This window comes from Odontesthes bonariensis, chromosome 12 (genome assembly GCF_027942865.1).
Source record: "Odontesthes bonariensis isolate fOdoBon6 chromosome 12, fOdoBon6.hap1, whole genome shotgun sequence".
Lineage (NCBI taxonomy): Eukaryota > Metazoa > Chordata > Actinopteri > Atheriniformes > Atherinopsidae > Odontesthes > Odontesthes bonariensis.
In genome coordinates, this window is record NC_134517.1 from 15,698,752 (window position 1) to 15,710,086 (window position 11,335).

Here is an 11,335-nt window from a genome sequence, read left to right on the forward strand (position 1 = left end):
GGATTGTATTTGTCTGAATGCACATCCAAACATATGTAAAAATCATCATTAACATATAACCTTTTTATATAAAGTCTTGAACTAAATGAGAAGAGAAAAGTCGCTGTGTGATCTATATTTGTTCTGTTCTTCTTTGGTTAGTTATTATTGCTTGTGTTGGTGGTTGAGATTGTATTTTATATCCTTTATTTGTTGCAATAGTGATACAAATGCTATTTTGAGTTACAAACACCATTTTGATTTGTGGAATTATGGTTTTGTTGTTTTCTTTTGCCTACCTAGATTACAGACTGGGAGGAGTAAAATAAGACCCTATGAGGCAGGCTTAGTAGTGTGTCCATATTTAATTGGTCGGAATTGACATGGCTGTGATGTGGGAGGTTGTCTCATTTAGATTGTTGAAAGGTCACTTTGTATTGATCCCACTGGAAGCATCTGGGTAGGGCAAAAGATAGGGCAACAACCTTAACTTGAGCCACATTAAAATAGCTTTAGCATTAAGGCTAACTATCAATAAATGTTAGCAATAAGCCAACAGTTATTAGCATTAGCAATAAAGCTATTAATAACCTAGCTCCATAGTAGCAGTAACAATAGCAACAAGCTAAATTAACCTAGCATTAAATTAACACAGGCTTCAGCCTGGCCTAGAGCATAGGCCTCCTAAGCTAACATAGTTAAAATCACCATTAGCACCAGCAGTTGCCTAGCCTAGCCATATCACAGATTCTATAATAGGACAGATACGCCACTCACGGTGCATTTCCGGTTTCCAACGAGGCGATTTTGGTTGCAGTTCCACCCTCTTTCCACGTGGGGCGCCCAATTTTGGAGACCAGAATGAATGGAGTCCTATGGAGCTATACGCCCTTTCGTGCCCTTATCTCAAGATATAATTTTTTCTCTAGTAATTCGAATGTTGTTTTCGAAAGAGGGTGTTTAGAAAATACCCATGGCTGAGTTTTAGATTTTTAGAGCCACTCATTTGCTTAAAAAAAGGATTTGAAGTGTATATGACGTCATACATAGCTGGTCGACCAGCTGTCATTAGCACAATGCTAGCGCGTTGTGGACAACAAGAAGCCAACCTGTAAGAAATCAAAGGGATATATGTACTCGTTCAGTAGATTTTTGACTTGAAACCCATGTTGAGCTCTCAGAAACTACATTCAAATCTGAGCGCTCTTGAGGAGACTTAGGTGAAACTGACCATTTGTAGCATCTAGCTCCATTGGGCCCCATTCATTCTGGTCTCCACCGACGCGCCCAGTGGAATTCTGGTGGAACTGCAGCCAAAAAGCCGGTACAATGGGGCTTAATACAGAGTGGCAAGGCTGTTCGTTATAATGGCTGTGGCCATATGCATAGTTCACAGCATCTAAATTAACCTAGCAGCCTAGTATCGAGCTAGCATTAGCATGAGCTTGAGCCTAGCCTAAACATAGGCATCCAAAAGGTTTCCTTTTTTAATGTAACCTTGCTTCAGTCTTTTTTGTTGCAATCAAGTGTGACTAACTTAACATGTAAATTGCAAAGGGGGTGATGATTAATGAATTTTTAGTTGTTTGTTTAAACGTATTTTCCATGATGACGGTGGGCTTGACAGAGAGCAGAAAAGGTTAGATCCACATTCATAAGTTTAGACAGAAAATGGCTTTGGAAGAAGTGTTGTGGTTTTGATCCAAAATGTAATTGACTGGAATTAATTATTTTTAATTCATGATCAACTATATGTTTCACAAAGTATCATACACTATGATACATTTTGATACTGGATATGCAGCTATATATATCCAGAATTCAGTGTGATACATCTGAAACCATGTCCTTGGAAAAGCAGACCACTTTGTGCTCCAGCTGCACACACTGCTTCCATCTTTTTACAACTCTACGTCACCCACAATTAAAGCTTGAGGCCCAGTCTGCATCTTTCCCTGTAGCCCTTATTGTCACTCTGACTACTAGGGGTGGGACGATATGCTTTGGTCACGATTCGATTGTATCACGATTCTAAGGTGCCGATTCGATTTGTATCACGATTCTTGGTAATTGCGATTCTCCAAGTATTGCGATTCGATATAATCAGTAATTGCAATTTTCTTCCTCCTTAAAAAAACAAACAAGTTGAATCATACACTTCTAGAATGAATGTCGTTCCCATAAACAATGCACATCAGTCTGTGTCAGTCAGTCCAGCAGCTGACATTTATTTCAACTGAGACAAAAAGAGGCATTTTTTAAAGTTTACAGTTACAAAATGAATTGAAATGTCCACACAGCACAAATGTGGACTAGTTTTAATATAACTTAATGTGATGAATTGATGAAGTTTATCTGGACACGGATATGATGTAATATAATCGATAAAGCTTCCCTTGGCATAGCAAATGTATTTAGCATAAACGGTATTCAGATTACAATTCTGCTGCCATAATGCTGGACAGGACAAGGGTAAAAAAATAAAAATTAAAAAAAAAATCGATTCAGGGGAGAAAAATCGATTTTTTTTAAAAATCATCCCATAAAAAAATCGCGATATGTACATGAATCGATTTTTTCGCCCACCCCTACTGACTACTGTCTAAGGTCACTACTAATAGACACACATAAAATAAAAAGAAAAGATCAACAGAGAGTTGGAAACTTGGTCTGAGAGCAAAGTCTCCATTTCAAGATCAGCTGAGCAGCATCACAGTAAATGATGAACCACAAAGCTTAAAAGTACCAAGCACTTGTGCTTTCTGATGGCAGATAACCTCCAAACCACCATGCTGCTCCATAATGTTCCCAGTTTAAGTTTTATTCAGTTTAACCTTTGTCATAAATGCTCTCAACCTAGGATTATTCTTCCTTCTCTCATTCAGCCCCGAGAGTGAGGACAGTCCAAACAATACGTTTATTTACAGTGCTAGGTGATCATAGGCCTTACATATAGTTACATAGGAATTACATATAAATATTTAGTATAATAGTTCACAATAATGTTTTTACTAGAGCAATTCTTATTAATCAATTCATTTATTTTTCAATTGTATTTGATCAGAATAGTGAAGAGATCAGAAGTAATAAAATATCCAAAGTAAATCCAGTTAAGAACACGATTTTTAAAACTAGACACGTTTGTTGCTAAATTGAGATTCCACAGCTCTCTGAAAGAGTTAAAGTTCAGAAGATTTCAAATGAACAGCTGGAGCATTTCAAATCTTTGCTCCTTTCACAGAAAATCTGATGTTTTACAAATTGAGACTTTGTCATTTCCACCTGAAACAGGCCTGAGACCAGACAGTCAAACCATATGACACAAAATATCAGGAATGATTGTAAAAAAGCAAGGTCAGACAGTCAAATGTCAAACAGTTTCTTATCATCTTAAGGCGGTAAAGGTGAGCCTTTAATGTTTTAGTGATCATTCTCACATGACTTTTAAAAATGTATCTGAGAGTTTAAAATCATATCTAAATATTTCTCCTCTGCTTCTAACATTCAGGTGTCAACTTTCCCAACCTTAAAAGAACATTCATCAAAGATTATATCATTTATATGTTATGTCGTGAGGAGATGTCATTGCCAGATCTTTAAAAGCCTAAATAAAGAAGTCATCAAATCTTTTGACAACCTGTGAAGGGAAGGGACAGAGATGATGTTTTCACCAATTCTGAGTTAATATTTATCATCTGTATTTATATTTGATGTTATTTAACTATTTGACTGCAGCAGATCAATGAAACAATTCATCCGTTCTCTTAACAGAGCAGCAAAGTGCTTTACAGAAATGTTTATAGTGAGTTATATTATTAGAATATTGACAAACACAGCGATAAAATGAGTGGTATTTGAGTCAGATATCACCATTGGCTTTCTTTAAGAGGAAAAGGTATGTTTTTTATTTAAAAAAAAAAGTTATTAGCTATTTTTATGTTATGTTGTTTATGTTAATAAATTCCCCATAAGAGGCTGCAAAGGTGAGCCCAGCGACTCCTTTCTCCACAGCAAATGCTGCATTCTGTGAACTGCGATCACGCTAAGTGGTGTCACGACACTAGTTTGTCACCTCAGTAAGTCGACACAGGTTCTCTTACTCTAGTTGTGAGAAATAAGCTACATGTTTTAGATATATTGTGGAGCAATAAGACAAACACATACAGAAACTGGTTTTTGAGTATGAGAATACTACAAGGAAATCTATTAGTCTCTTGAGTTAAATAAAAAAAGTGATATAACTTCCAATTTCATGTCAGTCAACACAAAGCTTTAGTTCTTTAGTCTCTGTTAAAGATAACCTGTTCCCTCTTCCACTGTATATTTTTCATACTGTGTAGAGAAAGGATGTTTGCTAAGGAAAGCCAAGGGGTTTATGTTCTATCTGACTCCACAGAGATATGGGAAGGAGAGGATGCCTTCTCGCCCTTTCTCCATTCCTGCGGCAGTATCTTTTTTTTTATTTTCTCTATGTACCCTGGTAGAAAGTGGACGACTTTCATGACACTTCAAACCCAAAACTAAAGCTGAGGTTACCACACAAAGTCACAAATCCTGCTTGAAAGCACAGACCAGTCATGTTTTCTGTTTTGCTGCTGTGTTGTGGGACATGTTGAGTTGTGTGGAACGCTGGTGTGTTCTGGGAAATGTGATACTGTTGTGTAATGTGGAGCTTTCTGAACTGTTGCGTTTTTCATTTTTTGTTATTGTGCTTTGTCAAACGTTGCTGTGCTATCTGCCTCAGAGACAATTTAGATCAATTAAGATAGGATAGAAATATTAAACTCGACAATGAAACAGTAATACGACAAGACAAGAAAACTGATGAGAAATCCAGAAGAACACGGAGAAGAGGACTGTTAGGACATCTGCTTGCTCGGGGGCCTTCCCATGTCTGCTGGTTATGCACACATGGATGTGTACGAGTGCTGTTCTTGTGCATGTGTTTGTCCAGGCGTTTGCACACCTGCACAGACTGAGTGGGTTGGCTCAGTGGGCTGGCGTGGAGCTCCGTGGATTCCCCTCCAGGCCAGTTCTCTGTCAGGCCCTGCCAAGGTCATCTGCCTGCCAGTGGGTGGGTGCGGGTGGAGGTGGTGGGGGAGCGGGGTGCAGGGAGGGGGACGCTTCAGCAGCATGGCCACCGGGGCCTCAGCACACTGTGTCTAATAGCAACCACACACACTCGCCCATAGAATGTACTTCAGCACCATAACACCAGAGTAGCAAGTGTTCTTTGACTTCAGAACACATCCAAGAGTGCCTGCAGAAAGCAGCTCACTCTGCACATACATGCGGCAAAAGAAAAGGTGCAAGGAAAGGGAAATGGTTTGAATTAGTTGACTAAGTAACTTTACCTCATTAGTTTAGGAGAATGAAAGAGTAGCTTGGAAAGTAACAAGGAGACCTGTGCGTTTTTTTTTTTTAAACTGCCAGCTTCGCATTATGTCCATTACACTGCTATCAATTACCTGGATCATCTTACTGGGTGGCTAGACCCAAGGTGGGGCCTGTGATACTGAAGCCACCCTGACAAACCTGACTCACTTACGTGGACACGAGACTTTCAGCAGAAAAGTTAATGTTGTTATTAAGATATCGTCCTCCAGCAAAATCACCAAAATTCAACTTGAATCAAACCTGTAGAGGCGTGATGACGCCAACATCGGTCTCCTGTTTTATACTGAGCAGACTCCTAAACTGAGCTTTAATGAGTTTCCCTTGAGATTTACCCCTCACACAGCAGTTGAGACACCTGAATAGTATGGAAGGACCAAAGCAATTATCTACTGCCACTCCTCCACATCCCCCACTGCTGTCAGACCTGTCATCAACCAAAGTGTGTGTGTGCTTGCCTGTGTTTGTATGTAACTAGCAGGGGCTGATCAGCCACCAGAGTCCTCTGTTTCTCTTTTGTTGCTTTTTCCCTGCCAGCAGCCCTTGGTTTTGTGGCAGTGAGACCTCGTGTTGTTCCCCTTTGGCAGCTGGACCCCTCCCACCTCACCTTCTATCTCCCCTCACCTCATCCCCTCCTTACCTCCTTCCCTTCTCCTCCCTCCCAGGCGTTTGGTAGAGAGGGAACAGCCAGTGCTCTCCAAACACAAGGACAGAAGCTGCCAGCAGGTAGCCATGGCAACAGTTTCTCTCTCACCCGCCACTTCCCCGCACGGTAAAAAGGAGTGTGGAGAATTGCAGGGCCCCTCTCTCCTCTGTGCGCTCTCTCACAGCCCAAATTAGACGGGTCACAGTGTTTTTCTGGCATCCGTTTAAATAATCATAGAGATGGATGTGCATAAAGAAAGAAAGAAGAAGAAAGAGAGGTGAGGAGGGGGCACGCCAAGTATATAGAATGGGGGTGTTAATCAAAAAGAGGCAGATTGCTGCGCCACAAATGACATTTCTTTTTCCAGACATGAAACTGTGGTAGGTTGAGACAGGGATGCTTGGGATATTTGCCATAGTGTGGAACTTATCTAATACAAGAGCAAGGCAGAGGACTAAAGTTGCAATAATTTCAACCACGGGTGTCTTGGCAGACAAATCAGTTCCTTGTTTTAAGCTCACTGTTGTGTGAGAGATTTTCAACGTTCTTTTCCAGAGCCATTTCTGTAACTTATAGTTTCGTGCCTGAAACATCAGTACAAAGTACTTAAACTTACGTGCTTATCCAGACCTCTTCTGCTCCCATTTGCTCATACATTGCCCTCTGGCAGATATATGATACTGCAGGTCTTGCGCACTTTTTATAAAGCGCAAGGCTCCTGCAGCAAGCTACAGTAAAGCTCTTGCTGTCCTTCTGGAAGTTTATGTAACTAGGAAGAGGTGCTGATATTAAGAACAAGAAGTTGTATGATGGAAAACCCAGAAATGTTTTCTTTTCATGAGCTGCTGCCACAGGCCTGCTTTGGCTTAATAGCATTCTGGCTTTTGAAAATAATTCAACCCTGCTTATTTTCTACTTGATTTACTCTGCGCAAGCCTTCCCTCATCAGGCCTGGGTTTTGATAACAAGCCAAAATAAATCAGTTTCCCTTTTCAGTTATATGTTGAGCCTGCGCCGACAGCAGAAAGAAAAACTTTAGAATACAGCCATGGGATTACATCACATCTAAACAATGTCTATTTTTAAACTGGCTAAAGTTTTTCTTACATCCAGGAATTTCCTAAACAGGACAAATCTAAAAGATGGAGCACAGTGCTGCAAAAAATTGAATCAAAGCGTGGTCATACGTGCGGGTTAAAAAAAAGGGATTAAACATCCTCCAAGGTTGTTTGGAAATGAAATTTGTGGGGATTAAGAGTTCTTGTAAAGAAAACTAGCTCCAGGTTTCTGCTTCAAAAGTTTTTCTCGTCGGAAAAATCTCTAATATGTTGAGTATATACTAACAATAACAAAAAACCTAAATAATGAAACACATAACTTACAATCTTTTTCATTGATACGGTTCTCGTTTGCTACACTTTTCAACTACATTTTAAAGGTTGAAAAATTTGACAGATAGTTAAATGCACAGATTTTGTCATTGAAAGACAAAGACAAAGTAAAGCTGCAGAAGCGTACCATCATTACAAGGAAATGAGGTTTGTTTGATGCGAGCAGCAAAATGTCTCATGCTTGATTTATATGCCCACATGTCCACGCGGTGGAAGACTGTTGCACTATTCGATGCATTGTATTGGTGACTCAGTGAGAGGTTGCTGACACGATGTTCGGGTTCTGCCACGGAGCTCCTGTAGATAAAACAAAGTCATGTCTGCTGTGTGTGTGGCTGTGAATATGAATGTGTGCACATTCACAAGCTTGCTTGACTTCCTCACATTGATACCAGATGGCCCTTCCCATCATGGCCAATGGAGGAATTCAGTTGGCAGGACCCCTTCTTGTTCATGGTCAGTGTGTATGTAAATATGTGTGTGTGTGTGTGTGTGTGTGTGTGTGTGTGTGTGTGTGTGTGTCTCCCTGTAGCCCTCCTCTCCAACCACACACTGACCTATTTGTATTCTGGGCAGAGCAGATGAGGCTCCAGGCCCACTGCCCTGCTCCCCTCTAGCCTGTCCCCTTGGGAGGGCATCTGTGGGTCTGCACTGGGCAGATAGGGCAGACCCATCATGGCAGTGCTTTAAAGACCACCTCACTGGTCTGCAGAGAACCAGTGTATTTGGACTCGGGTGTGAGGAACCTCTGCGTTTCTGAGATATCTCTCCTTGTATTTCTTTGTCTTTGTAGAGACAAAATAAACAAAACACCAGACTCCACTATAAAACTGTAAAAACTCATTGTCAAACTCACATTCATTCACAAGTCATTGTGTGGAAACATATGTACAATAACTTAGGTTGTTCTTTTAGGTTGTACATTTAAAAAAAATGAAGCAGTAGCTGAAGGACTGTTAAAGGACCTGAGACTCTCCTAACACTGTATAGTCACTCAGGAGGTCTCCATCCTCTCTGAGATGATACGTGGTCAGTCCATATGTGTCGAGTGACTGTGTCTGCCTGTGTATTTCGATTCAAATTGAAATGGGCTCATTTGAACCCACCCAAGCGTCTCTGATAGAGCCCCTATTTTTAACCCCCACCTCCTCTCCACGTCCGTTCACCCAGCAAAAATTATTTGTTGGTTTGCAGACACACGCATATGTTGAGAAAGTCAAACACACAAGCGTAACTGGAGGCCGCACAAACACAAACACGCTGAGAGAGAGAGGGTGCCGAGCCATAAAGGAATGCAGAGCAGTATAATCACAGCATCATCAGCTCTGTCCTCTGAGAGAGCAGGCCAATAATGCCCCTCTAATTGAATAACTTATCCACAGCTATTTCCCAGGGGGCCGAGCTGCAAGGCACTGTCGCAGAGAGAGGGGGGCAGATGGTGCTGAACAGAGCAGATCAGCATCCTCCAAGTATCACAGTGGATGGTGGAGTTAGGCAAACACACATAATCATTCAGTGTAGTACAATCACTCTCAAAGGCTTGCGACTGTTTTTGTCCTTTTACTTGTAGATTTTGAATAAATAAAGCAACATAAATGACTCGCAACACAAGTGCAGAATCCCCTCTGTCTGATAAAGCGCATCTTTGCTGCAGAGCTTTTCTCTCATTTAATGCTGAAAAGTTTACAATATTCTCAAGCCTGAGGGCGAGGATAAGCCTCCTTCAGACCTCCCAAATCTGTCTCCATGTTCAACCACCCTTGCGCTCCCTACAGGGGGTAACTATACATTCTGTTTCCCTTTCTCCCACCATTTACCAAACCTCCTTGGGAGAGAACACGTACATGCTGCACATAATACTTTCCAAGTGGTATTGCCGAATTTCAATCATTACCTCCCACTGCTACTCATCCACTGTGGGAAGAAAATGTATCTTCAGATCACGTTTTTGATGTTTATCCAGCGATAGGAACAATGCCAAATGTCGACAACACATGGTGTTAGTTGGAATAAAGAGATGGGTTCTATCCTGCGTTTTTTTTCCCCCATCTAACTAGCTGATCTCTTGTCTGGTGAGCTGTGCCTCATCCGCAGGCATATCTACTCAGGCATATGCCCACAAGCACAGTAGAAGTCAATAGAATTTTTATTTGGAAACCAATAAGGTGGGGGTGGGGGTGGGGTGGAGGGGTACGAGGTGGAGAAAGAGAAAAAGCAAGGTGTGTGAAGAGGTAGGGAGAGGTAGTACATTGATTTACCCTTCATAGTTCGGTGCACTACATTTACCCAGCAGAGTGCTCAAATTAGTGGCCTCCAGCTCTCTCCCAATTAGTTTCCACAGAGACAAGGTGTAAAGCCAGTCACTGGCCTCATTACCTCTCCTCCCTCCTCCTCTCACTCTGCCCCCCCTCTCTCTGACTGAACCTTTTACTATTTCTCTCACTTTTTTCTTTTTCTTTTTCTCACTTCACTTCAGCCTCACTCATCTCCTCCACTTTTTTTTTTTTTTTCCATTTCAGCAGTCAGTCCCCAGCCTTTGTTTGTGCTCCCTCACTCTGTCTCTCTATTTCGACATCTATGTGTTTTCCTCCTGTTTTAAGTGCCGAACAGTCTGAGGAGAGCTTATTCATCTCCGGGAACATGGTGTGGGTTTGGCTGAGAGACTCGGCTACTGGATGAAGAATAGATGATGTTTTTCTTTTGTCGCTGTGATTCTCTGGAGCTCTGTAGTTCGTCAAGTCAATTATACTGTATGAACCTTCTTGCTAATGCAAGAAATAAATCCTTTCAGCATTTCTTTTACTTTCCTTTAGATTTTTGGTGTTTTTTGTCAAAAATTAGGCACATAAGTGGGTTGATTTATTTCTGTGTTATATTGGGGATATTGTAAAATATTTCTAAATTGTAAAAGCGGTCACTCGAGCAGTTTAGATTGATTTGGGTCACTTTGGATACTTGCTGTATGCCTGTAAGGCAGAACACCTTGTTCCACCAAGACGAGTTTCTCTCTTATCCTCACAATTTCTCAGAGCCACTGTAGCTGCATGCTGAGACTATTGTTGTCCAACACAATTGTGATCGGGTTAAAGAAAATACAAACAAACTTAAGTGCTTTTTTTTTTTTTTTTTTATCAGAATGCTCTATTGGTCCAGCCAGATTCTTCTCCACCACTGTTAAGATTAGACAAAACCTAAGCCCAGGAAAAGGTGAAGTATATAACAGTGACAATTTGACAGCACTTGTCAAATGATACCTTTTAGGCTGTTCATCAGCAAATGAGCAGAATAGACAGACATATTAGAAGCAAGAAAAAATGGAAATGTGTGAGGATCTGAGTGACTTTCACAATGCTAGATAATGAAGGCTAGAGCACTGGGTCATTGCATCTCCAAATTGGCACCCTATGCTCACTGATGCAACTTGCTGGCACTGATACAACTCATTCAATACTCTCACTCTCCCAGTAATCCCACAGTAACCCCCCAAAAATATGCTGGCTATGATAAAGAGGCATCAGATGGTGCACCACAACTTGCCGCACATTATGCCCATGCTGACTCATGTCCACCACCACCAAAGTGCATACAAAGGGTAAGCAAGTATCCAAACTAAATCATAATGGAATGAAAGAAGGTTTGATGGATCGTGTTTTCTTTCATAAAATGTGGACAGCTGGTTTGCATAGTTTAACTTTGGAAATATGGCACCAGGATGCACTCTGGTAGCAAAGCAGTTTAAAACATGATGTTCTGAGCATATTCTGCTTGAAAAACCTTGGGTACCGCTATTCATGTGGCTATTTTTCACATAACACCTACCTGAACATTTCTACAAACCTTTTACTACACAGAGTGTTCTCTCATGGCTGTGGCCTCTTTCTTTTGCACGATGATGTTCCCTGTCACAAATGTTGACAAAGTGTGG